The following is a 27,953-nucleotide window of genomic DNA, read 5'->3' on the forward strand; positions in this document are numbered from 1 at the left end:
GAAAGGCCAGAAAGCCGTAAGTTCTACCAGGTTTGTAGATGGCCAAATTCGTAAAAAAAGAAGAAAAAACATGCTTAGCTCTTATCACAGTGGACGCAACTTGTAAAATTAAAACAGTAGATTTGCGGGACAGTTAATTACGAATATTTTCTGAGAAACCACTAAGGACGCTACGCGCCTCCTTAATTCTAGCTATCCTTTCTTTACCTCAGATTCAGTTAATAACAATTTCAATCGAATAATCTGACTTGTTGTCACAACCAGTATCATTACGCCAGTCACATTACGGATATACTGCGAAGATTGACGTCTTACAATGTATTTGAAATTGTAATTAAACAGCTTTGGCGTCCTAGCATTCTCAGATTGCTGTCACAGTTCACGCTGCATACGAGCAGGTAGTAACGTTCCGCGGCGTGTCGAACTACTGCGTGGTGACCCGCAACTTACTATAGGAATTTTTCAAACAAATTTATACAACGGTACGCTCCCTCTAAAAGCTGTAATTCGATCGTTCAGCGGCCATTTTTTCAGCATTGCGCTAACTTTATTACTTTGCATGAGGAAATAAAAAGGCGCACTTACGGTAGATATAGTTGGGACGTCACACAACTCTCCCAAATTCGCTGAAACTGTGCACAGAAATGCGCTCTCTCTCTCTCTCTCTCTCTCTCTCTCTCTGTGGGGGTGGAGGTAGTAGGGGGTAGTAGAACTGTGTGCATGCCTTGCTGCTTCAACAGCGTTGATTTAATACCGACAGTAGCGGCTGTGGGCATGGAATCGTAGCGGATAGCATCAGACCAGACTAGACCAGCTGAATACAGCCAGCACAGTGTTCGCCTGCAGGTGGCGGGATATGCAACCCCCCTTGCACACGCGCTTCGCGGAGCAGTCTAGCTGCAATGCTCAGGCGCTGTACGGCGTGTCGCAGCCCGCACGCGTCATTACACCGCAGCCATTAGCACGCACATACGTTCAGTCAACGAAGATCGAGCCGTGGTTTCCCTCCAATCTCTGCCAAACGTTCTGGCCACACCGCTTCATTCGCGCGGCTTGTCACTGGACGACTGAGTCAATTACTCTGTCATTCCGCGAACACAGAGCATCTGTTGATATGGCTAATACGTTGCATCTGTCTGCAGCAGGTTTTCGTATTTACTAACCAACTACAATTACTGTTGCCGCTGATGAATTCCGATACATGAAGAGTAGATTAATACCGCTAATGTATGGTGTTGTTGTTATTGTTGTTGTCTTTACTTCCTTCAAAGCCAATAATCGCACCGGCCGAGGTCTGGGGACCTGGGAGGACAAGCATGACGAAAGTAGCGGCTGAGCACACGATCATCACCAAACGACGCGCGCAAGAGATCTTTCACGCGTCTAGGAATATGGGGTGTTTTTTTTTTGTTCTAATAAAACCCCATGTCATTCCAAGCATGTGTGCGAATTTTTACCTCACTATCTACAATATCTATCTATCGACAATATAAAATGGTGCAAGCTGTTCTAGATTCTGAAAAAAGTTGGGGTAAGCTATATGGAGAGACGGGTCATATACAATATGTACAACAACCAAGAGGGAATAATAAGAGTGGACGATCAAGAACGAAGTGCTCGTATTAAGAAGGGTGTAAGACAAAGCTGTAGCCTTTCGCCCTTACTCTTCAATCTGTACATCGAGGAAGCAATGATGGAAATAAAAGAAAGGTTCAGGAGTGGAATTAAAATACAAGGTGAAAGGATATCAATGATACGAATCGCTGATGACATTGCTATCCTGAGTGAAAGTGAAGAAGAATTAAATGATCTGCTGAACGGAATTAACAGTCTAATGAGTACACAGTATGGTTTGAGAGTAAATCGGAGAAAGACGAAAGTAATGAGAAGTAGTAGAAATGAGAACAGCGAGAAACTTAACATCAGGATTGATGGTCACGAAGTCAATGAAGTTAAGGAATTCTGCTACCTAGGCAGTGAAATAACCAATGACGGACGGAGCAAGGAGGACATCAAAAGCAGACTCGCTATGGCAAAAAAGGCATTTCTGGCCAAGAGAAGTCTACTAATATCAAATACCGGCCTCAATGTGAAGAAGAAATGTCTGAGGATGTACGTCTGGAGTACAGCATTGTATGGTAGTGAAACATGGACTGTGGGAAAACCAGAACAGAAGAGGAAGCATTTGAGATGTGGTGCTATAGACGAATGTTGAAAATTAGGTGGACTGGTAAGGTAAGGAATGAGGAGGTTCTACGCAGAATCGGAGAGGAAAGGAATATGTGGAAAACACTGATAAGGAGAAGGGACAGGATGATGGGACATCTGCTAAGACATGAGGGAATGACTTCCATGGTACTAGAGGGAGCTGTAGAGGGCAAAAACTGTAGAGGAAGACAGAGATTGGAATACGTCAAGCAAATAATTGAGGACGTAGGTTGCAAGTGCTGCTCTGAGATGAAGAGGTTAGCACAGGAAAGGAATTCGTGGCGGGCCGCATCAAACCAGTCAGTAGACTGATGACAAAAAAATCTACATTATTCCGTGGTTTATTAAGTTTTCAAATTTATACTGACTTTTTGATCATCCGGTATTTCATTTGCTGTAGTTGATGTTTATCTTAGAACCTCCTTTCAGGACACTATCCATTCCATTCAACTGCTCTTCGAAGTTCTTAATAGTCTGTAGTAAGTTTTTTTTTTCTTGAGTTTTGATGTTGCTGAGCAACAGACATACAATAATTTTTAGCCGCGCGGGATTAGCCGAGCGGTCTAGGGCGCTGTAGTCATGGGCTGTGCGGCTGGTCTCGGCGGAGGTTCGAGTCCTCCCTCGGGCATGGGTGTGTGTGTTTGTCATTAGGATAATTTAGGTTAAGTAGTGTGTAAGCTTAGGGACTGATGACCACAGCAGTTAAGTCCCATAAGATTTCACACTCATTTGAACATTTTTGAATAATTTTTAAATGAACACACCGCCATATGACTGTATTGTTTTTTATTTAATTGCGACCCAGGTTTCGGTCTTTTATGTCATTTTCAGTTATTGAGTTTATGTACATATATTGCAGCACACAAGCTCAAAATTTCGTGAATGTCATATCCGACATCTGGCATGTCATGGGGGAGTCAAAATTTTTCTTAATTTGTGGCCAGTTTTCAGCTTCTTGTGCTACAATATACGTTAATGACATAAACTGGTTCACCTGAAGATGACATAAAAGGCCGAAACCTGGGTCGTGATTAAATAAACAACAATACAGTCAAATGGCGGTGTGTTTATTTAAAAAAGTTTTATGTCTTCTTTCTGAACTTGAATTCTCTTTCCAAATTTCTCCTTTGTTCCGTTCACAGCTTGCCCGGTGAAGAGATTCAATAACGTGGGGGATAGGCTACAAACCTGTTTCTCTCACTTCTCAAGAACTGCTTTTCTTTCAATTCCTTCGACTGTTTAGAACTGCAGACTGGTTTCTGTACAATGTGTAGATAACCTGTTGCTCCTTGTATTTTTATCTACGTCTTCTTTAGAGTTCCATAAAGCGTATTCCAGTCAACTTTGGCATCCATAAGTTTCATGAACTACCTAGGCAATAAATTTAGGTTCTTTCTCTCTTCGTGGAGTCGGTGTTACCGAAAAGAACCTAAGTAAATTATAATGTTTTTAATAAAAAGTAGTATTTTACAATTTAGTTTCTTTTGCTACAATGGATTTTGTGTAGCTGAATGCCATTTTTTTTCAATTCTCTCAAAAAAGTAATTTCCTTCTAACTCCTCATACGGCACAGACAACCTCCACATTCTTCCAAAGTAAATGATTTCATTATTTTGGAGGCATAAAAAGTAATAAAATGTGAAATGGGGCCGGCCGGAGTGGCCGAGCGGTTCTAGGCGCTACAGTCGGGAACCGCGCGACCGCTACGGTCGCAGGTTCGAATCCTGCCTCAGGCATGGGTGTGTGTGATGTCCTTAGGTTAGTTAGGTTTAAGTAGTTGTAGGGGACTGCTGACCTCAGAAGTTAAGTCCCCTAGTGCTCAGAGCCATTTTTTTTGTGAAATGATGCAAAACAGGGAAAGTAGGGTGCGCATGGTTGTGAGAATAAGCGGATAGTTTGTCACTGGCGCCAACATGCAAGTTCTGGATTAGCAGACCAAGTGAATTTAGCAGGGAGGTGACTCACTATTTTGGCCTGTGCTTCTGTGTTAATTTATTGTACAAACAGCAGCTCGTATGTTTTACTTTTTTTAATATTGTCGATTTTTGTGTAGGGCATCACAGTTCGTTTTAGTCGTGTGTCGAAGCAGTGGATTGGATGTCATATAACGCAGTTAACATTGTATGAATGCTCTCATTAAAGATGCGACTGATAATTCCCTTTTTAAATGCAGTAAAAGGTTGCCGCTGTTGAAACTTGTCAATAGCTGGTTAATACATTCGAACGCGACGTAATGAACGCGCCAGCTGCGCTGAAATGATCTCCGTAATTCACCGGTGTCACGAAAAACAACAAACATTCCCGGCGGCGCGTGTTTGGGATTTTCCACTTTCATGAACGGAAAACCGAAACTTGTTACCAGTTTAATACGTGGCGTACTGGCTTTGCAAAAAAGTAAAAATCTCAGCTGTGAATGTACTATCTCAAAGCGAATCATTTTTGCTGGGTGTGACCAGGAATGTGAACCATCGTTTTATGAAAAGTCACATTGTTTGACCGCAGTTTCACGATCTCCTTGTGGCTTCCAGGAAGAGTTCCGTACCGTGTTACCGACGTCAATGAGTCATTGCGTGCGCTGCACAGTTGTTGCAGCAGTAACTACAGCTACCTACATGCCTCCGAATCTGCTTTGTGTATTCATCTCTTGTCCTCCCTCTACGATTTTTACCCTCCCTCCAGCACTAAACTGGTAATCCCTTGATGCCTCAGAACGTGTCCTACCAACCAATCACTTCTTCTAGTCAAGTTGTGCCACAAACTCCTCTTCTCTCCAATTCTATTCAATACCTCCTCATTAGTTATGTGATCTACCCATCTAATCTTCAGTACTCTTCTGTAGCACCACGTTTCGAAAGCTTCTATTCTCTTCTTGTCTACACTGTTCATCGTCCATGTTTCACTTCCATACTAGGCTATACTCCATACAAATACTTTCAGAAAGGACTTCCTGACACTTAAATCTATTCTCGATGTTAACAAATTTCTCTTCTTCAGAAACGCTTTCCTTCCCATTGCCAGTCTACTTTTTATATCCTTTCTACGTCGACCATGAAATGTTTTCCTTGCCATTGTATTGATATGCGTGGAAAACTTGCTTAAAATGGAGCGCAAGTTACACAGACTACATTCATTTAGTGTTTCATAATGAGAGCATTAAGGCTTCTAACACATTACAATCATAATTTCACACCTTTCCGAAATTTTGTATCGCTTATTTGGTTAACGTCAGATATTGAACACACAACTCATTTGTAAATTAGTGAGACGTTTGAAGCAGTTTTATACGTGGGAGCTGGATTCTTGGAAGCGGTTTCATGGAGCTCCGGACGATATGCACAAAATGATATACAGTAACGGCCCTGTAATTCGCTATTGATGTGTCGCAGAAAATAGCTTCACAAGTGTCAATTTGCGTCAAGAGCAATGTGTTGACTTCTGTTTGCAAGGACGTCCTGAATCCGATCACATCTCTTGCTCGATACTCCTTAGTCTGGTATCTTGTTCACTTACGGTAATACTGCATATAGTTTAAATATGTGGTGCGACTGTTAGCAATTGGAGATGGGAGAATGGCCTAGCAGTGAATGGGTTGTGGCGAGCAGTTAGTTAGCGTCAATTTCATCGAGGAACTCTGATCAAACGGTTCAAAAATGGCTCTGAGCACTGTGGGTCTTACATCTGAGGTCATCAGTCCACTAGAACTTGGAACTACGAGGGTAATCCCAAAAGCAAGGTCTCCTATTTTTTTGTAAGTACATAGACCTGTTTATTTCTACAATGGTTTACATCAGTTTACAGCTTGAATATTTAGCTATTTTTCGACATAATCACCATTTCTGTCGATGTATTTTTGTAGACGCTGTGGCAGTTTCTGTATGCCGATGTCATACCAGCTCGCCGCCATGCTGTTCAGAAAGATATGAACCTCTTCTTTCACCTCGTCGTCGGAGCTGAATTGCTTTCTGGCCAAATGTTCTTTTAACCTAGGGAACAGGTGACAGTCTCTGAGCGCCAAGTCAGGACTATAGAGAGTGGGTGGGTGGGTGATTACGTTCCACTGAAACTGTTGCGAGAGAGCAACGGTTTGCCGAGCGATGTGTGGGCGAACGTTGTCATGGAAAAGGTGTATGCCCTTGCTCAACATTCCTCTTCTCCGGTTCTGAATTACCCGTTTGACTTTTTTCAGAGCCTCAGATTACCTGTCAGCGTTAATTGTGGTCCCAGTGGGCAGAAACCGATCCCGAAACACGGTTGTCATGACTTTACCGGCAGACTGTGTTTGTTTGAATTTCCACTGCTTTGGCGAAGAAGGATGCCGCCACTGTAGTGATTGTTGCTTGGTCTCAGGTGTAAAGTGGTATGCCCAGGTTTCGTCATCCGTGACAATTAAGTCCAGCCGGCCGGGGTGGCCGAGCGGTTCTAGGCACTACCATCTGGAACCGCGCGACCACTACGGTCGCAGGTTCGAATCCTGCCTCGGGCATGGATGTGTGTGATGTCCGTAGGTTAGTTAGGTTTAAGTAGTTCTGAGTTCTAGGGGACTGATGACCTCAGAAGTTAAGTCCCATAGTGCTCAGAGCCATTTGAACCATTTGAACAATTGAGTCCAGGAAAAACATGGCGGCGAGCTGGTATGACATGGTCATACATTAACTGCCACAGCGTCTACAAAAATGCATCGACAGAAATGGTGACTATGTCGAAAACTAGCTAAATGTTCAAGCTGTAAACTGATGTAAACCATTGTAGAAATAAACAGATCTATGTACCTGGTGATCAAAATGTCAGTATAAATTTGAAAACTGAATAAATCACGGAATAATGTAGATAGAGAGGTAAAAAATTGACACTCATGCTTGGAATGACATGGGGTTTTATCAGAACCAAAAAAAAAAAAAAAAACCGTATTGCTAGACGCGTGAAAGATCTCTTGCGCGCGTCGTTTCGTGAGGATCGTGTGCTCAGCCGCCACTTTCGTCATGCTTGGCTTCCCAGGTCCCCAGACCTCAGTCCGTGCGATTATTGGCTTTGGGGTTACCTGAAGTCGCAAGTGTATCGTGATCGACCGACATCTCTAGGGATGCTGAAAGACAACATCCGACGCCAATGCCTCACCATAACTCCGGACATCCTTTACAGTGCTGTTCACAACATTATTCCTCGACTACAGCTATTGTTGAGGAATGATGGTGGACATATTGAGCATTTCCTGTAAAGAACATCATCTTTGTCTTACTTTGTTATGCTAATTATTGCTATTCTGATCAGATGAAGCTCCATCTGTCGGACTTTGTTTGAATGTTTGTATTTTGTTGGTTCTAATAAAACCCCATGTCATTTCAAGCATGTGTGTCAATTTTTTACCTCTCTATCTACATTATTCCGTGATTTATTCAGTTTTCAAATTTATACTGACTTTTTGATCACCCGGTATTTAAAAAAAGTAGGAGACCTTACTTTTGGGATTACCCTCGTACTTAAACCTAACTAAACTAAGGACATCACACACATCTATGGCCGAGGGAGGATTCGAACCTACGAACGTAGCGGTCGCGCGGTTCCAGACTGAAGCGCCTAGAACCGCTGCTAGGAACTCTGGTATCTGCATTGTTATGGGGTCGGTGGTTAGTACTGGAGTGCAAAACAAAGCGTACTGCATCATTCCACATCGGCTCCTAACACAGAGCTTAGTATGCGTTCCAGCCGACCGTCTGTGCTCAACCTGTGGCGAGGGGATGCTAATTCGGAAGCGACAGGTGAATAAGCGGAAGGCCCTGTCAGATTCCTGCGAGTTTGCGGACTGGAACGCTGCGCCGAATTCCGCCGTGCTCTCTCTCTCTCTCTCTCTCTCTCTCTCTCTCTCTCTCTCGCCTGCCCTTTTATCTGAAGACGCCCAAACTCTCAATACCGCGCGATCGCAAAACCCTGCCCGCTACAACTTCCTCCAGCCACTGCTCCGGCGTCGCTTGGCATCAGAGGCCGTTGTTATAATCGCGGCGCTAACTTTGAGAGCCTTCTTCGCAGCTCCGCGCCACCTCCGCCGCCACCAGGGAGAAAACTTTTGGAGCATCTCTCCCGTCGCCGCGGAGATTTGTTAGGCGCGCGCTCCAGGCGTGCAACACTGACGCCGCCAGACTTTTTCCTCGTCTCTTCGATTTAATGCCTCGAAAGCGAGCGCTTCCGCAGATAAACACAATCGGGGAGACTGCGAAGAAAGTTCCCCCTAGTCCGTCCAGCCAAGGTACGTTTACACTAGGTCACGTCACAGTCTGCCCGCGTCCTCATTTGTTTCCCCTGATGAGACAGTGTACTGGTGCTGTTTTCCAAGATGACAATGCTCGTGCAGGCACCGCGTATGTTGCTAGGAACTTCAGGTGTAATGTTTTCTGTCGTAGGAATGTTCCCGGAATCCGTTCAGCAAAGGCCCTTCGACACTTTTCCACGTCACGGGTACCTTCTGCAACACTATGTGGTTTCCCCCATGAGACATTATCCTGCTACCATTTTCCAACAAGACACGCACATACGGCATATGTCTGAAGGCACTTCGTATGTAATGTTGAGGTTCTCCATTCCCTAGCTAGGTTCTCCAATCCTTTCCCTATATCACTTCAGTCGTCAACTCCATCCAGGTGGCAGTAAGGTACGGAGGCGGAATATCGTCCGTGATCCTAATTTCATTAGCCTGGGAATTTCCGGTTTTCACATTTGGTGAAAACTGTTTGTAGTGTTGAGAGAGAGAGAGAGAGAGAGAGAGAGAGAGAGAGAGAGTGAGTGCTGTGTGCAGTGCGTTTAGCTTCCGTGTACGAAGATAGAACAGCAACCAAATTAACAGCCTGCTATTGCTACTGTGAGCATTGGTTTGCGTTCAAATACTGGGCTGTATCGCTATTCAAATACTGGGCTGTATCGCTATTGTCAAGGGTTTGGTCTATTATACACTACTGGCCATTAAAATTGCTGCACCAAGAAGAAATGCAGATGATAAATGGGTATTCATTGAACAAATATACTATACCAGAACTGACATGTGATTACATTTTCACCCAATTTGGGTGCATCGATCCTGAGACATCAGTACCCAGAACAACCACCTCTGGCCATAATAACGGCCTTGATACGCCTGGGCATTGAGTGAAACGGATGGCTTGTACAGGTACAGCTGCCCATGCAGCTTCAACACGATACCACAGTCCATCAAGAGTAGTGACTGGCGTATTGTGACGAGCCAGTTGCTCGGCCACCGTTGACCAGACGTTTTCAGTTTGTGACAGATTTGGGAAATGTGCTGGCCAGGGCAGCAGTCAAACATTTTCTGTATCCAGAAAGGCCCTTACAGGACCTGCAACATGCGGTCGTGCATTATCCTGCTGAAATCTCGGGTTTCGCAGGGATCGAATGAAGGGCAGAGGCACGCGTCGTAACACATTTGAAATTAACTTCCACTGTTCAGAGTGCCGTCAATGCGAACAAGAGGTGACCGAGACGTGTAACCAATGGCACCCCATACCATCACGCCGGGTGATACGCCAGTATGGTGATGACGAATACACGCTTCCAATGTGCGTTCACCGCGATGTCGCCAAACACGGATGCGACCATCACGATGCTGTATACAGAACCTGAATTCATGCGAAAAAATGACGATTTGCCATTCGTGCACCCAGGTTCGTCGTTGAGTACACCATCGCAGGCGCTCCTGTCTCTGATGCAGCGTCAAGGGTAACCGCAGCCACGGTCTCCGAGCTGATAGTCCATGCTGCTGCAAACGTCGTCGAACTGTTCGTGCAGATGGTTGTTGTCTTTCAAACGTCCCCATCTATTGACTCGGTGACCGAGACGTGGCTGCACGATCCGTTACAGCCATGCGGATAAGATGCCTGTCATCTCGACTGCTAGTGATACGAGGCCATTGGGATCCAGCACGGCGTTCCGTATTACCCTCCTGAACCCACCGATTCCATATTCTGGTAACAGTCATTGGATCTCGACGAAAGCGACCAGCAATGTCGCGATACGATAAACCGCAATCGCGATAGGCTACAATCCGACGTTTATGGAAGTCGGAAACGTGATGGTACGCATTTCTCCTCCTTACACGAGGCATCACAACAACGTTTCACCAGGCAACGTCGGTCAAGTGCTGTTTGTGTATGAGAAATCGGTTTGAAACTTTCCTCATGTCAGCACGTTGTAGGTGTCGCCACCGGCGCCAACCTTGTGTGAATTCTCTGAAAGGCTCATCATTTGCACATCACAGAACCTTCTTCCTGTCGGTTAAATTTCCGCGTCTGTAGCACGTCATCTTCGCAGTGTAGCAATTTTAATAACCAGTAGTGTAATAGATATATGGATGTTGCTACGTCCCCATTGCGTTTCCCATTTTTATCCCAGGGACGAAATTTGGAACTTTGTTAAAAAAATCATTTTATTTGCTTTTTCTAAAGGTTACTTGCCTTCTCCTATGGAGAAGCGCAAGCGGAGAGAAATGGATCATTTTCTTATCACAAAACATGCCGTTCTTATACACACACAGAAAATAAACACTGTCCGAACAGGCTATGTAGGCCCAACGGTACCGACCGGCCGCCGTGTCATCGTCAACATATAGGCGTCATTGGATGCGGATACGGAGGGGCATGTGGTCAGCACACCGCTCTGCCGGCTGTTGTCACTTTTCGTGAACGGTGTCGCTACATCTCAATCAAGTAGCTCCTCAGTTTGCCTCACAAGGGCTGAGTGCACCCCGCTTGCCAACAGCGCTCGGCTAGGCAAGCCCGGCAGCGCTTAAACCGTCGGCACACGGACCGTGCTGTCGAACGTTAATGTTGAGCATGCCGAGTTCAACGTGCTGCTGAACGCTCAGGAACGATGCGACTTGTGCACACGGTACGTGGGCCCCGACGTGGTATACGCGATCGCAACGCACTCCAGTGGCAGTTGAGGGATGTTTCTAGTTCGTAAATCACATTGTTTACTGAAAGGGTGCGCGTAAAATTCCCACATTAGCTTTATTAAAACGCACATTTCTTCCATCATCCACGAAAAGGAAAGTACCATGTCCAATCAATAAGGACACAGGTTTATAAATGTTCCATTACAAACAGAGCGGTACAAATTTGGAATACTTCTCCGCATAAGATAAACATTATTTCATCATTCCTGAAACGAATGAAACTGATCAGTCTTACTTGATCAGTGTTCCTACTCAGTAGCAGAATCTTTGCAATATGTGAATTACAAAGCGTAAAAGAAGAAGGAGCAAAATGTCTTTATACAAGTAGCGCAAGCTGTCCTTTAGATTAAGCCAATCGCACAAAGTCACCCCTCAAAAAAAGGTGAACTTGTGTTTGCATAACATCAAATATTATAGTATATACTTATATTGAACTAATAATAAAGTATTAGAACCCAATAAAAACGCGAATGTTAGGAAAAAAAATTGTGAAATAGCAAGCCGCGAATCACCGCCCAAACTCTTCTACGGAGTGCAGAGACGCTAGTCATTACGCTATACCACTTCCATACTCTCGCCGTCTAATCATAGTACCCTACCTCCTGCAGAAAACCTTAATCGTAGATATGTTACTAATTGAAGTTTAATTATAACAAATTGTACCAAGAACAATGCGTTTTGGGTAGATCTTCAGTGTGTCGCTGGCTTCAAATAGCCTACTCTCATAATACGCGAGTTACAATAATTCTTTTGTCACGAATACGATGTTTCTCTTTATTTTATTGGAACGAATCACACGGTTAACAACATTTTTCCAGTAATTCTCAATTTGCTGGTGCTCAGGAACGGCATATATACATATAGGCTTGAAATGAATGCCAATATGGCGCCTCACAAATCTGTACTGAAGGGAGGCGGCGTGCCTGTGACGTAGGTGGCGTTGTGCCATCTCATTGGTCAACGCTCAGACGCACGCTCAGAATATCTGACATGCCAGATATTGCTCTGCACGTTCGGAAAGACTCCCGAACGTGCTGTTCCACGCTATGACGTCAGAAACTCGGCACACTCCACGCTCAACGTTCGGATGCACGGTCCGTGTGCCGACGGCTTTAGCTTCGGTGATCGGACGGGAAGTTCAGCGTCCCGTCCGCGACCGTGTGTCGCTAGTGTCGGCATAGGAGCGAGAGAGAGAGAGGAGAGAGAGAGAGAGAGAGAGAGAGAGAGAGAGAGAGAGAGAGAGAGAGAGAGAGCTGCGCAGCGAGTGAGACCGCACACCACTGCTCTGCGCTGGACTGTCCCGCGGTCAGATCTAACCTAAACAAAATATTCTATTTTATAATTATTTTATGTAAGGGATATAGAGTCTCATTCTTACTGTTAGCGCCGCCCGATGTGGCCGTGCGGTTGTAGGCGCTTCAGTCTGGAACCGCGTGAACGCTACGGTCGCAGGTTCGAATCCTGCCTCGGGCATGGATATGTGTGATGTCCTTAGGTTAGTTAGGTTTAAGTAGTTCTAAGTTCTAGGGGACTGATGACCACAGCAAGTTAAGTCCCATAGTGCTCAGAGCCATTTGAACCATTTGAATCTTACTGTTAGTAGTTACAAGTAAGCATTTTTTGTTATACTTCATGCTACAATTTTTTGTATCCCTTTTCAGAGTTTAGAAATCGGATCCTTAGTTTGCTGTTTTGTACGTAATAATTTTAACTGATCAAGTTTGGAAACTTATTAAAATAGAATTAAGGTTATAAAGCTATTTAATTGTTACAGGCAATATTGCTAAAGAAGACAATTAACATTTTACACTTTTTTCTTTGTCGAGGAAACGATTTTGTCTAGGATTGGTACAATATTCCGTGAGACTTCTAACCTCAAAGAATTGGTCAAATTTTCATCGCCAAGGAATGAACGGTTCTTAGTTTTAGCAAGCTTTAAAAGAGAGAAAAAGCACTCACAAATGTACGTGGAACCAAACACTGAGAGAACTTTGGCCGCGTGCTTGTGCAAAAGAGGATATTTCTCTCGTGGAAGACAGCTGTAAAAGTCATTCAAAGTTTTACACATAAGAAAACGGTTCTTCGGGTGGATATGGCACTGTAGGTCAATCAGTTCAAGTTGAAGCACTTGTGAGACATCCTCTGCCCGAATGGAAAACAGGCGAACAAATATATCTATCGGCTGGCGTTCGGGCGGTCCGCACGGCCAGCTAAGCGGTACGGCTCGGTCACTGCAGCAACATAGGAATTCGCCCGGGGCGCTGGCCGCGGGCGATCGCTGGCGCTAGCGCCCCAGGGACACAGTTTGGACGAGCCAGATCTACACAGACATACAAATTCTTATGTGGCACACGTTTTGACCGCTGAAAATAACTTCAAAACATTGTTCACTTATGGCTTTCAAGTAGTTATAACAGTGAAAGTATTTTACAATCTTACAAGGGAACCTCCCCATCGCACCCCCCTCAGATTTGGTTGTAAGTTGGCACAGCGGATAGGCCTTGAAAAACTGAATCCAGATCAATCGAGAAAACAGGAAGAAGTTGTGTGGAACTATGAAAAAATAAGCAAAATATACAAACTGAGTAGTCAATGCGCAACATAGGCAACATCAAGGAGAACGTGAGCTCAGGAGAGCCGTGGTCCCGTGGTTAGCGTGAGCGGCTGCGGAACGAGAGGTCCTTGGTTCAAGTATTCCCTCGAGTGAAAACTTTAATTTTTTATTTTCATAGAATTATTATCTGTCCGTCTGATGCGAGGTAGCTGCGCCATAGTATGGGGACGCCAAACCTAAACAAACATCGAAACACACGACGTCAGTCGACTACAGCGCACGGAAGAGAGAGTGTTCCTGCTAACGAGGCTCCCTGGCTGGCAGCTGACTGTTCGCTACTTTGGACGAGAGTGCATTAAATATTCCGTGGGCAATATGAATCCAGCAAATATAGCTCGCGACTTCAATAACAATCGCACGGTTTTGCGGTGCGGTAGCAAAACACAGACGCTAAACTTATTACAGTGAACAGAGACGTCAGTGAACGAACGGACAGATCATAACTTTGCGAAAATAGAGAAAGTAAAATTTTCACTCGAGGGAAGACTTGAACCAAGGACCTCTAATACCACAGCGGCTCACGCTAACCACGGGACCACGGCACTCTTACGCTCAGATTGTCGTTGATGTTGCCTATCTTGCACATGGACTACTCAGTTTGTATATTTTACTTACTTTTTTCATAGTTCCACACAACTTCTTCTTGTTTTCTCGATTGATCTGCGTTCAGTTTTTCAAGGCCTATCCACTGTGCCAACTTATAAATAAATCTGAGGCGGGTGCGATGGGGAGGTTCCCTTGTTAGAATGGAAAAATAAACTTAAATTAATTGTGATTTTGAGTTGTGAACACTTTTTTTGTATTCCTGGTTTTGCAGGTGTACATTTATGTCAGATACAGTTTTTAGTGTATTTCAACAGTTTGATGATAATTTGACTGAAAATGGAGAGTAAAACCAGTACACCACTTTGTCGCCTTTTCCGTAACGTAATTGTGCGCGTCCAATAACGTCCCCAGGACTAGACCCACGCGTCCCAACTACTCTATGACGCCTTGCCCGCGTAATTTTATTTATTTATTTACACGCCACGTTCTGTGGGACGAAACTGAGGAGCAGATCTCCAAAGTCATGGAACGTGTCAGTACATGAAATTACAACATACAGGTAATAACAGATAAAAATAAAATGTTTATGAGTCCGAAAAAAGTCAAGCCATAAGTTACTAAACTGACGAAATTTGGGCCAGTAGCACCAGTTGTACTTCAGCTTAACTGGGGAGGGGGTACAACGGATGCGTGACTGTCTTTCTGACCGAATCCCAACATGCATTCAGAACTAACGAGGTGCGAATTCCCGCTGACAGGTTAGCAGCAGTGTACTCGGTCTGCACATTTTGTAGTGAGTTTAACTCGATTATGGAATTTTTTTTAAGCGTGAGTCTTGTGACTTGTTTGTTGCGCATCGTCACAAATTCCACTTGTGTACCAACCACTTCGTCGATGAGTAGCACTTGCAACCTGCGTCCTCAGTTATTTGCGCTCAGTCTTTCCCTACAGTTTTTACTCTCTACAGATCCCTCGACTACCATGGAAGTTATTCGTGATATCGTAACAGAAGTCATATCATCCTGTCCCTTCTTCTACTCAGTGTTTTCCGTATCTTCCTTTCCTCGCCGATTCTTTGCAGAGACATCGAACAGACTCCAGTATGGACGACGCAGTAATAAGCACCCCTGGCGTTGAGAAACAAGTGTAAGGTTTGAAAGCAAATAAATCATCAGGTCCGGATGGAATCCCATTTCGGTCTTACAAAGAGCACTCTACTGCATTGGCCCCTTATCGTGAACATCTCGCCCAGCACAAAGTTCCAAGCGACTAGTGGGGGGGGGGGGGGGGGGGCGGGAAGACACGTAGGTGACTCCAATGTATAAGAAGGGTAAAAGAATGGACTCGCAAAATTGTGGATCAATATTGCTAACTTTTGTTTGCTGCAAAATACTGTAACATACTTTCAGTTCGGATAGCATAAACTTTCTTGAGACTGAGAAGCTTACGTCCACGAATCTGCGCGGTTTTAGAAAGCATCGCTCGTGCGAAACTCAGCTTGCCTTTTCCTCACACGATACACTGCGAACTGTGGATGAAGGGCAACAGGCAGATTCGGTATTTCTAGGTTTCCGGAAGGCGTTTGATACGCTGCCCCACCGCAGGCTGTTAACGAAAGTACGAGCATGTGGAATAGGTTCACGGATAGGTGAGTGCCTCCAAGACCTCTTAAATAATAGTAAGCAATTAATAACACTTGATAATGGCACTTTTAAGCCGAAATCATGATTGTGTAAGTGTAAATGTAACACTGTAAATAAACAACAGTCTAATGGCGGTGCTGACTTTAAAGAAATATATTATGACTGTGGACCCGCATTATGAAAAAATTATTACTTTAGCAATTACGGGCGACTACAGAAACAACATGGCTCAATATTTCTGCAGGGGACTTCCAACGGCTTGTTGAGTCTATACCACATCGAGTCGCTCCACTACCCTGGGCAAAGTGACATCCGACACGATATTAGGACGTATCCCATGATTTCTGTCACCTCAGTGAATTTTTCAAGGGGTATGACATTGTAAACATTGAAGTGCCTGAAAGTTTAACTTTGGCCTGAAGTTTGATTCTTTAAATAAGCGGCGGGGAGTTTCATTTTCCATTTGATGTCTCTAATTTTTGTACCATTTTTTGTTTATCATGAATACTCATTTTTTCGTGATCTATATGGGAGTGATACTTAGTTTTTTTCTGCCTGCTTAAACAAACGAGCCACCACTTCCCATCACTGTATATTTTCGCTATCTCATGTCAGTCCTACTTGGTGTGGTCCCACACATTCTAGATTGGGTAACACCAATGATTTGTCAATGGTCTTTCTGTATATTGATTGTTCCAGTATCCTAGCAATGAAGCAAGCTGCGGGCCTATGGGGTATCGTCTCAGTTGTGCGACTGGATTCGTGATTTCCTGTCAGGAAGGTCGCAGTTCGTAGTAATAGACGGCAAATCATCGAGTAAAACTGAAGTGATATCAGGTGTTCCCCACGGAAGCGTCCTGGGACCTCTGCTGTTCCTGATCTATATAAATGACCTGGGTGACAATCTGAGCAGTTATCTTACGTTGTTCGCAGATGATGCAGTAATTTACCTAGTAAGGTCATCCGAAGACCAGTATCAGTTGCAAAGCGATTTAGAAAAGACTGCTGTATGGTGTGGCAGGTGGCAGTTGACGCTAAATAACGAAAAGTGTGAGGTGGTTCACATGAGTTCCAAAAGAAATCCGTTGTAATTCGATTACTCGATAAATAGTACAATTCTCAAGGCTGTCAATTCAACTAAGTACCTGGGTGTTAAAATTACGAACAACTTCAGTTGGAAAGACCACATAGATAATATTGTGGAGAAGGCGAGCCAAAGGTTGCGTTTCATTAGCAGGACACTTAGAAGATGCAACAAGTCCACTAAAGAGACAGCTTACACTACACTCGTTCGTCCTCTGTTAGAATATTGCTGCGCGGTGTGGGATCCTTACCAGGTGGGATTGACGGAGGACATCGAAAGGGTGCAAAAAAGGGCAGCTCGTTTTGTATTATCACATAGCAGGGGAGAGAGTGTGGCAGATATGATACGCGAGCTGGGATGGAAGTCATTAAAGCAAAGACGTTTTTCGTCGCGGCGAGATCTATTTACGAAATTTCAGTCACCAACTTTCTCTTCCGAATGCGAAAATATTTTGTTGAGCCCAACCTACATAGGTAGGAATGATCATCAAAATAAAATAAGAGAAATCAGAGCTCGAACAGAAAGGTTTAGGTGTTCGTTTTTCCCGCGCGCTGTTCGGGAGTGGAATGGTAGAGAGATAGTATGATTGTGATTCGACGAACTCTCTGCCAAGCACTTAAATGTGAATTGCAGAGTAGTCATGTAGATGTAGATGTAGACGTAGAACCGAAGCCTGACACCTGCGTACTAAGCGTATGCAACCGTTCCAGTTCATATCCCTACAAATTGTTACAATCGAGTACTTCTATCAGTTGGCTGCTTCGGACAGTGAATGGTGATCTTGTTTTTATTTTTTTTAGTTAGAGGTGGAGCCATTCCACGCCCACACCTCAAAAGGTCTACTGCCATCTCTGCATTAGGGTTAGCTTTCACTAGAGTGAGGTGTCGCAGGATGTGGGTACTGCGATGTTTCCTTACGTCTGGTTAAGGTTAACCATTAATACGGGCTCATCTAGCGATAGATTAGGTCGAAGTCGAACAAAGGGTAGTGGTTTGAAGGGCAGAGGAAAAAAGTGCCAAGGCAAGAGCCAAGGGAAGAAAACCTCTGCGATAGTTAGGTCGGGTGCGAAGAGCAGTAGCGGATGTCTTGCTGCCTGCGATAGGTCGTGCAAGGGTAGGCTTTGTTAGTAGTGGGTATCTTTGACGTTGTGCGGTGGTGTTACTCGGCGGCTGCCGCTGGGTGCCGATGTTGAACTCTCGCTCAGCATCAGCAACTTGCAACAGTTAGGTTTATCATCGTTTTGTGTCCGATAGGTCATATATCGGATGCACAGTGTAGGGTGATGTTGGCGATTTGCCGCGCGGGATTAGCGAAGCGGTCTTGGGCGCTGCAGTCACGGACTGTGCGGCTGGTCCCCGCGGAGGTTCGAGTCCTCCCTCGGGCATGGGTGTGTGTGTTTGTCCTCAGAATAATTTAGGTTACGTAGTGTGTAGACTTAGCGACTGATGACCTTAGCAGTTAACTCCGGACTGATGACCTTAGCAGTTAAGTCCCATAAGATTTCACACACATTTGAACCTTTTTTTTGTTGGCAGCTGGTAATTTCCAGTCAACGTTGCTGATATGCAGGGGCTTGCCGACGTTTGTTGCTTGTTAATGTATGTTAGCTTGCCATAGGTGGTTAGGCCCTAGCTAGTAGTGTCTTTGGCCGCTTGTGCTTCCACCTATGGTTGTGATCGTAGTTTCCCAGAGTGAGAATGAAAGGATTGTTAGAGTGTCTCGAGTTCCTGTATAGTCGTGTGGCGTGATCTTGTAGTCATAGGATACTGTACTATGTTTTTCTTCCATTTTGTGAAGTACACAGTCTTACACTGTTGTTGATTTGAAGCAAGTTGTCAGTCTTTTCTCCACCTTGGCAGCACGGCTAGTCTTAACGTTGACTGGTGGCATTCCCGTGTGAACAAGACCGCTAGTGCAAGTACCTTTCGCGTGAAAGCCGCCTTTGGAGTACGCGGAAGGCGTGTCGATACCGTGGTTGGGCGCATGCAGTCACCGTATTCGTAGAAGCGCCCTGCAGTTTGATGAAGAACGCGGCCCTGTCCTGCGACAAGGGTGATGGGTTTTTCAGCGAAGCGTGCGCAACTTGCCAGGCACGGGGACTTCCCGGAAGGTTTCCGTGACTGGCCCGCGCTGGCTACCGGGAAATTCGGTGCGACGGCTGGGGCGTTCGGAACAAGCAGTGGGGATGTTCCGGACATCGATCTGGCGCTGGTGTTTGGCACGCACTGCTTATCCAGTCCACCTGTGGCTCTGACCAAGCAGGCTCGGCTGTGGTCTTAAGGCCCTCTTCTTGAGGCACGAGTAACTTCCTTGTCTCAGACACAAAAGAAATGCAGACATTGGGGAGGGTTGAAAATTTGTGCTGAACCGGATTCACATTCTTATTAGGTAGATGCGCTGACTGCTATGCCGTCGGGGCACAGTTGTCATCGCAGCTCCACCCACTACCCTAGCTCGCGTCCCGTCAGACCCAAATTCTCAACTTATCCACACACTACTAACGTTGTGCCCCTTGCCCATTATCCTCATTACTAGTGGCTTCTCGCCGATTCCCATGAGAAATTGAAAATCGTTCTGATACCTCTGACATCTACATCTACATTTATACTCCGCAAGCCACCCAACGGTGTGTGGCGGAGGGCACTTTGCGTGCCACTGTCTTTACCTCCCTTTCCTGTTCCAGTCGTGTACGGTTCTCGGGAACAACGACTGCCGGAAAGCCTCCGTGCGCACTCGAATATCTCTAATTTTACGTTCGTTATCTCCTCGGGAGGTATAAGTAGGGGGAAGCAATATATTCGATACCTCAACCAGAAACGCACGCTCTCGAAACCTGGACAGCAAGCTACACCGCGATGCAGAGCGCCTCTCTTGCAGAGTCTGCCACTCGAGTTTGCTAAACATCTCCGTAGCGCTATCACGTTTACCAAATAACCCTGTGACGAAACGCGCCGCTCTTCTTTGTATCTTCTCTATCTGCTCCGTCAACTCGACCTGGTACGGATCCACACTGATGAGCAATACTCAAGTATAGGTCGAACGAGTGTTTGTAAGCCACCTCCTTTGTTGATGGACTACATTTTCTAAGGACTCTCCCAATGGACCTCAACCTGGCACCCGCCTTACCAACAATTAATTTTATATGATTATTCCACTTCAAATCGTTTCGTAAGCATACTCCCAGATATTTTACAGAAGTAAATGCTGCCAGTGTTTGTTCCGCTATCATATAATCATACAATGAAGGATCCTTCTTTCTATGTATTCGCAATACATTACATTTGCCTATATTAAGGGTCAGTTGCCACTCTCTGCACGTAGTGCCTATCCGGTGCAAATCTTCCTGCATTTCGCTGCAATTTTCTAATGTTGCAACTTCTCTGTATACTACAGCATCATCCGCGAAAAGCCGCATGGAACTTCCGACACTATCTACTAGGTCATTTATATATGTTGTGTAAAGCAATGGTCCCATTACAGTGCCCTGTGGCACGCCAGAGGTTACTTTAACATCTATAGACGTCTCTCCATTGAGAACAACATGCTGTGTTCTGTTTGCTAAAAACTCCTTCAATCCAGGCACACAGCTGGTCTGATATTCCGTAGGCTCTTACTTTGTTTATCAGGCGACAGTGCGGAACTGTATCGAACGCCTTCCGGAATTCAAGGAAAATGGCATCTACCTGGGAGCCTGTATCTAATATTTTCTGTGTCTCGTGAACAAATAAAGCGAGTTGGGTCTCACAAGATCGCTGTTTCCGGAATCCATGTTGATTCCTACTGAGTAGATTCTGGGTTTCGAGAAATGACATGATACGCGAGCAAAAAACATGTTCTAAAATTCTACAACAGATCGATGTCAGAGATATAGGCCTATAGTTTTGCGCATCAGCTCGACGACCCTTCTTGAAAACTGGAACTACCTGTGCTCTTTTCCAATCATTTGGAACCTTCCGTTCCTCTAGAGACTTGCGGTACACGGCTGTTAGAAGGGGGGCAAGTTCTTTCGCGTACTCTGTGTAGAATCGAATTGGTATCCCGTCAGGTCCAGTGGACTTCCCTCTGTTGAGTGATTTCAGTTGCTTTTCTATTCCTTGGACACTTATTTCGATGTCAGCCATTTTTCCGTTTGTGCGAGGATTTAGAGAAGGAACTGCAGTGCGGTCTTCCTCTGTGAAACAGCTTGCGAAAAAGGTGTTTAGAATTTCAGCTTTACGCGTGTCATCCTCTGTTTCAATGCCATTATCATCCCAACTTGTCTAGATATGCAGTGGAATACATGTACTGGTGCTGTTGTTGCTAGGATTGTAGGCTAGCCAATATCTAGAAGTGGTAGTTTTGACCAAAACAAGAGAAAAAGTCTAGTAGACATGGGCTCTGACTGCGTACCTAAATAGGTGTGAGCACTTGTTCAATAGAGGAGATGCGTTTCACAGCAGCTCGTGGTTTCGCGCCCACGTTCTCTCTTCTCGAGTACGGGGTCCCGGGTTCGATTTCCGGCGGGGTCAGGGATTTTCACCTTCCTCGAGATGACTGGGTGTTTGTGTTGTCCTCATCATTTCATCACCATTCATGAATGTGGCGAAATTGGGCAGAGCAAAGTTTGGGAATTTGGACGGGCACTGGTAACCGCGCAGTTGAGCGCCCCACAAAGCAATCATCATCATCATGACAGCAGCGAAGATGAACCAGTGCTCATAGCTCCTCAGATATGAATTTTAGAGCCTATGATTAGGTGTACATTTTTTTTCTTGCTTTGGACCATACTGCAGTCTCTGGGGGTTGGCGACCCAACAACATTAGAAACTACAGTTCTGGTGCATGTATTCCACTGTCAGGGGTATCAGAAAAATTTTCGCTTGTAACTTCCGACTCGTTCGTTTCTGGTACAAGGACCGTTACCTCAGATCGAGATGACATGCTAGAAAGTCTGTAACATCATCACGGAATCACCCTGTATATACATACAGTTACAGGCACTGGCGCATATGACTTTAACGCTCTGTAACGTGGCTGGATGACGTTTCCGGACGTGGGTTCCTATGTAAAATTTGAGCTACTAAGTCACCTTTACACTCTCTAGAAGTGTTTAACGTGAATTACATACAGGGCGAGTCAGAAGTCCTTTGACACCTTCATAAGTTGGAAGATTAAAGGGAAAATAGAAATGTGATGATGGGAACATGGGTTTGACGTGGGGCCGCAACTCTTGGAGTGAATGTGATTAATGGCCGCCATCTTGAAATCCGCCATTTTGGATTCAAGTCATTTTTTTTAAAAATGGGAATGGGGGTGTATGACACATCAAATAACACTCGCTTGAGCTCTAGAATTTAGTGGTGTAATTTGTTTTTGTCTATCTTGTACAGTTTTGAAGTTACTAATGTTCAAAAGTACCTTGATTTTTCTCTATGGGGACATCTTAAGCAGATAGTGTATGCTGAGAGCATCCGTGATTTGAGACACCTGAAGGAACGCATACAACACGCCTGTGACCAAATTGCAGGAGAGACTCTCGTCCGTGTGCAGTCAGAGTGGTTGCGGTGACTACAGTTGTGCATTGCACGGGGTGGACAACACGTAGAACATGTGTTGTAGCAGTCGGTATGAAGGCAATTTCCCAACTTTGAACATTAATAACCTCTAAACTGTACAAGATAGACAAACAAACTACGCCACTAAATTCCAGAGCTCAAGCGAGTGTTATTTGATGTGTCATACACCCCCCTTCCCATTAAAAAAAAAAAAAAAAAAAAAAAATACTTGAATCCAAAATGGCGGATTTAAGATGGCGGCCACGAATGACATTCACTACAAAAGTTGTGGCCCCACATCAAACCTATGTTCTCATCACCCCTTTCAATTTTCCTTTTAATCTTCCAACTTATGAAGGTGACCAAGGACTTTTGACTCGCCCTATATATAGGGTGTAAATTTTAAGTTGACAAACCAGAATAACTCGAGAAATAAGCTTCACTGAATCCAAATTTGATTATCTTCGAGGGAGACATTTGCTGGTGCTAAAATTAGCCTGCCCCCATCCCCCTGAGGGTGGGGCGGTGGCAACTTTAAAATTTCAAATGGGAACCCACATTTTTTTAATTGCAGAATCAGATTCTACATAAAAAAACTACGTACATTTGGTCTTAAACAATTGTTTTGATTCTTGGTAGTTGGCGCTGTAATTCAAGAAAATCCAAGTTCTCATTTTTGCGTGGGGAAATGGTTACGGATAAATAAAAAATACTTATTTACTTCGTAAATTTTGATTCGTTAAAACTAAAACTCTCCCTCTCTCCCCATAGGGTGGGGTTTGAAAATGGTTCAAATGGCTCTGAGCACTATGGGACTTACTTCTGAGGTCATCAGTCCCCTAGAACTTACAACTACTTAAACCTAACTAACCTAAGGACATCACACACATCCATGTCCTAGGCAGGATTCGAACCTGCGACCGTAGCGGTCGCTCGGTTCCAGACTGTAGCGCCTAGAACCGCTCGGCCACCCCAGCCAGCGGTGGGGTTTGAGAGAGAGGAATTAGAGTTTTACAAATGTTGACGCAAGTAGTCATATTAATTTTTTCCGCATGCATCCTAACTGGATTTCACTTACTGAAGATTTTTCGAATGAACCTCGCTCTGGTGTTCAGTGGGGTAGCGAACATAACTGCCGCCCGGGACGACACTTCATTGCCCCCCACCTCCTCTTTATGGGCGTCCGAGGCACAACACTTCATTGGTGCATCCCCGTCCAGAAAGACATATAGTAATATAATGTACACAACTGGTTCTGGTGATAATATGTTTTCCGAAAATCTTGGAGACCATTTGGGGCCCATCTGCAAGTGGCGCCCGTGACTTAATAAACCCCCCCCCCCATGCCACCGCCGTCCCCCAACGACCCCACACCCCCTCCTCCTCGCTATGATACTGCCGGTATTTCGCCTACCTGTGATTAGTTCTGTTTCTCGCTCCGGACGCATTCTCGTAGCTATTTTGTGGAACTAACTGCTTCCAAGGCAACTGCCTTGCCGCAGTGGATACACCGGTTCCCGTGAGATCACCGAAGTTAAGCGCTGTCGGGCATGGTCTGCACTTGGATGGGTGACCATCCAGACCCCCATGCGCCGTTGCCATTTTTCGGGGTGCACTCAGCCTCGTGATGCCAATTGAGGAGCTACTCGACCGAGTAGTAGCGGCTTCGGTCAAGAATACCATCATAACGACCGGGAGAGCGGTGTGCTAACCGCACGCCCCTCCTATCCGCATCCTGCACTGAGGATGACACGGCGGTCGGATGGTCCCGGTAGGCCACTCGTGGCCTGAGGCGGAGTGCTAAAATATGCTTCCTAAGATTGTTCTGGAATCGTGTAATCATCGAGTAGGGGGCCTTTCTGTCTATGTGCACGGAGTATGTTACATTTGTCAACATGTAATCGCCGACGCAAGCGTAGATCCTCAAGAGGTCTTGTAGACTCTCGTTCGAATTTTCTAGGGTTGCGGCTTCTCCGTGAACGGCCCCGCTGAGTTTTGGACTAGTCACTTTGTGTATACTGGTTCTGTAACACTACCTTGCGGCACACCTGAAGTTGCTTTCGCGTGTGAAGATTTCTTTCTGCAGCCGAAGCCTTCCGGCCCGCCGCAGTGACTCGTCTGGTCAGCAAGTGGCGAACGCAACCAGCGCCGGCATGAGTCAGCTCCAGGGTCTGCCAGGAATCCGGACGTAGTCGCCGCTCACCGCTTCTATTTTTAAGCGGACCAACTCTCACGTAGCTAAGCTGGATTAGCAGTTCCCTACTGCGGCCCGCGTTTCGCAATCGAAGCATGGGGTGCACGGGCGGGTGCTTGACACATTGCTCGAAGCCGACACACAGACAGACGCAAGCACCGCGGCGGGCCTTTATCTCTGATGTTAGGTGGCCGTGGGATTGTGGAAGTCCTCTAGCACAACAACGGCTTTGAGGGCTTCAAAAACTAAGCTACACGTTATTATGGCAGGCCAAGTAACTTATGTTGATAGCTGCCCTACACTTCAAAGTGACTCAGATACATGGTCAGCGGTGGCTCGTATGACTTACTTGACTTAATTCCTTTGGCCCCTATGGGGAGATAGGGCATCCAGGAGAACTCGCCATCCATCTCTGTCTTTGGCCATTTGCCTCAATTCTGCCCGAGTCTTGCCAACTCTTTTTGCTTCCCCTTCCGCTGTCCTCTTCCATGTGCCCCTAGGTCTTCCTCTCTTCCTTGTTCCCTGGGGATTCCATTCCAATGCTTTTTTCTCGATGGCTCTATCTGGTTTTCTCAAGGTGTGCCCCAACCAACCCCACTTTCTCTCTTGTATCTGGTCTTCTATAAGTATCTGGTTTGTTATTCGCCAGAGATCCTCATTACATATTTTTTCTGGCCATCAGATATTCATGATGCGTCGTAGACATCTGTTTATGAAGCTTTGTAACTGGGATGTTATCTTTTTATCCATTTTCCAGCTTTCACTGGCGTACAGAAGGACAGCCTTCACATTTGTATTAAAACATTTGTTTTGTACGTGATATTTATATTTTTCTACATTGGATACAATTGTATGAAGGCAGCATTTTCCTTTTTAATGCGGTTTTTCACGTCATCTCCAGCTCCGCCATGTTCCGTCACTATACTACCCAGATACAGGAATGAGTTGACAGTCTCCACCCGCTGCTAACCTATTAACAGTGGCACATTTATGTTCCCTGAATTTACTCTCATTTCTTTTGTTTTGCCTGTATTTATCTTCTTTCAGCAAGTTTAATTTAGCTTGCGTATCAGTCAGCCTTTGAGCTAATAAAACTATGTCGTCTGCAAAATCCAAATCCTCCAGACGTTCGTGGATCCCCCACTAAATTCCTCGTCTCCTGCCTGCTGTGACTCTTCTCATAACAGAGTCTCGAACAAGTAGAAAAAGTGTTGGTGATAAAATGCAACCCTGCCGGACTCCCAGTTGTTACTTTTATGGGCTCTGTCATATTTCCCTTGTGGAGTACGCAGCATTTGTAGATATAGATCTTTTATGATGTTTAAGATCTTCTGTGGTATGCCATACTTCCGCAACACCTGCCAGAGCACTTTGTTTCACTTTGTTTCACGGAATCGAAGGCCTTTTGAAAATCAGTGAATGAATACATGGTTGCTTGGAATTCTTTGCTTGGCTCTAAAATGATCCCAAGGGTGTTAATAAGATCAACACAACTGTGTTGTGCCCTAAAACCGGCCTGTTCTGTACGCAGTCGCTTTTCAAGGGATTCTTTAAATCTGTTTAAAATAATTCTGGTGATGACCTTACTGGGCACTGACAACAATGTAATACCATGCCAGTTGTTACAGTCTGACAAATTTCTCTTTTTTGGGAGCTTCACCACCAAACCATTTTTCCACTCCTTTGGAGATTTCTCTTCAAGCCAAATATGCTTCAGCAAAGGATGCGAAGCGCAAAAAGAATACACGGAGGAGAACAAAAAATTGAAAATATGGCTACGTAGAGGTAAAAGGAAATGGATATATGAGCAAGCAAAATTAGCAGAAGAGGCAGCAAGACAAGGAAATATGAAAGAGCTCTACAGTATTACCAAACAGTTGTCATTGAAGAACTTCAGACATGAAGGACCAGTTAAGAAGTAGGATGGGGTGATGCTTACAACTCAACAGGCGCAGCTACAGAGATGGGAGGAACACTTCAAGGAACTGTTAAGTTGTGAAGACAACCAAGAGGAACAGGTAAGAGATGTTCCAGAGGAAGTCGAAGAAGATCAAGATATAAATTTGCAGTGCCCCACAATGGGCGAAATTATGATTGCCTTGAAAACACTAAAAAATGCAAAGGCTCCAGGCCTAGACAACACGGCACCGGAGCTCTTAAAGGCCGATAGGGTGGCTCGTAAGGGTGTTCACAAATTTTTAGATTCAGATCAATTTGAGAATGTGAAATTAATAGCAACACTAATAATAATATGCACAACTTATCTACTGAAAGAAACAATTGTTTTTGTGGAATTTCGTTGTTTTGTACATAGTTATGTACAGTTTATGGCAATAACGAAATAGTGTGTAAACTTTGCAACTCTCTGTTTCGCATTTTTATGTAAGTGGGCGTTTTCATGCTTTGTCATTTTTTGGGACAAATATACAAGATCCCTAACAGATATATTAGTTCACGAATTTACTTCTGGGCTGAAAATCGGATATTCTTATTCTGCACCCACACAACAGCTTTTGCTAACTGTACACTTATTTATTAAATGTTTGCTTGTAGTCACGCTTATTTGATTTCGTAACTCTCTCAAGCAAAGGATCTGTTGTCGGTGGTCTTAGTTCATTTGCTGCTAACTTTTCCTGGTAATTTACTTTCCTGTTCCTAGAATGAGCTTTTCACTCTGCAGCGGACTTCGCGCTGATATGAAACTTCCTGGCTGATTAGAACTGTGTGCCGGACCGAGACTCGAACTCGGGACTTTTGCCATTCGCGGGCAAGCGCTCTACCGTTGAGCTACCCAAGCACGACTCACGACCCGTCCTTTTGTATTAGCATTTAAAATAGATTCAACTTACTTCGTGCGTACACTGCACGCGAAAGCAGGATTTCTGCGCAGTTAACAACCAATTCCAAACACAAACTGCCGTTTGTGGAAATTATTAAACTCAAGAAGTAATGTCTACCAACATGGTGACTTGACTAGAATGCAGATGAGGCGCTGAAATCCATGACGGCCTAAACTACACCGCTGTCAATCCCACATTTAAATGAATATCAGAGAAACCTATGATACAGCTTTTCGTCAGTTTTCATATGTACAGCGTGATCCTACAGCACAGATAAGCCTAACTCCCCATAAAATCAACAGATTTCAGAAGCGTGAATAAATGCTACGATCT

At 44.8% G+C, this 27,953-nt stretch overlaps 1 protein-coding gene and 1 pseudogene across 2 annotated transcripts in view; both read left to right on the top strand.

Moving 5' to 3' along the window:
* Positions 1-27,953, top strand: part of LOC126109384 (disintegrin and metalloproteinase domain-containing protein 10) — a 512,346-nt gene that overhangs the window by 400,154 nt on the left and 84,239 nt on the right. The window lies entirely within an intron of this gene.
* Positions 24,070-24,187, top strand: LOC126109949 (5S ribosomal RNA; annotated as a pseudogene).

This window comes from Schistocerca cancellata, chromosome 12 (assembly GCF_023864275.1).
Source record: "Schistocerca cancellata isolate TAMUIC-IGC-003103 chromosome 12, iqSchCanc2.1, whole genome shotgun sequence".
NCBI lineage: Eukaryota > Metazoa > Arthropoda > Insecta > Orthoptera > Acrididae > Schistocerca > Schistocerca cancellata.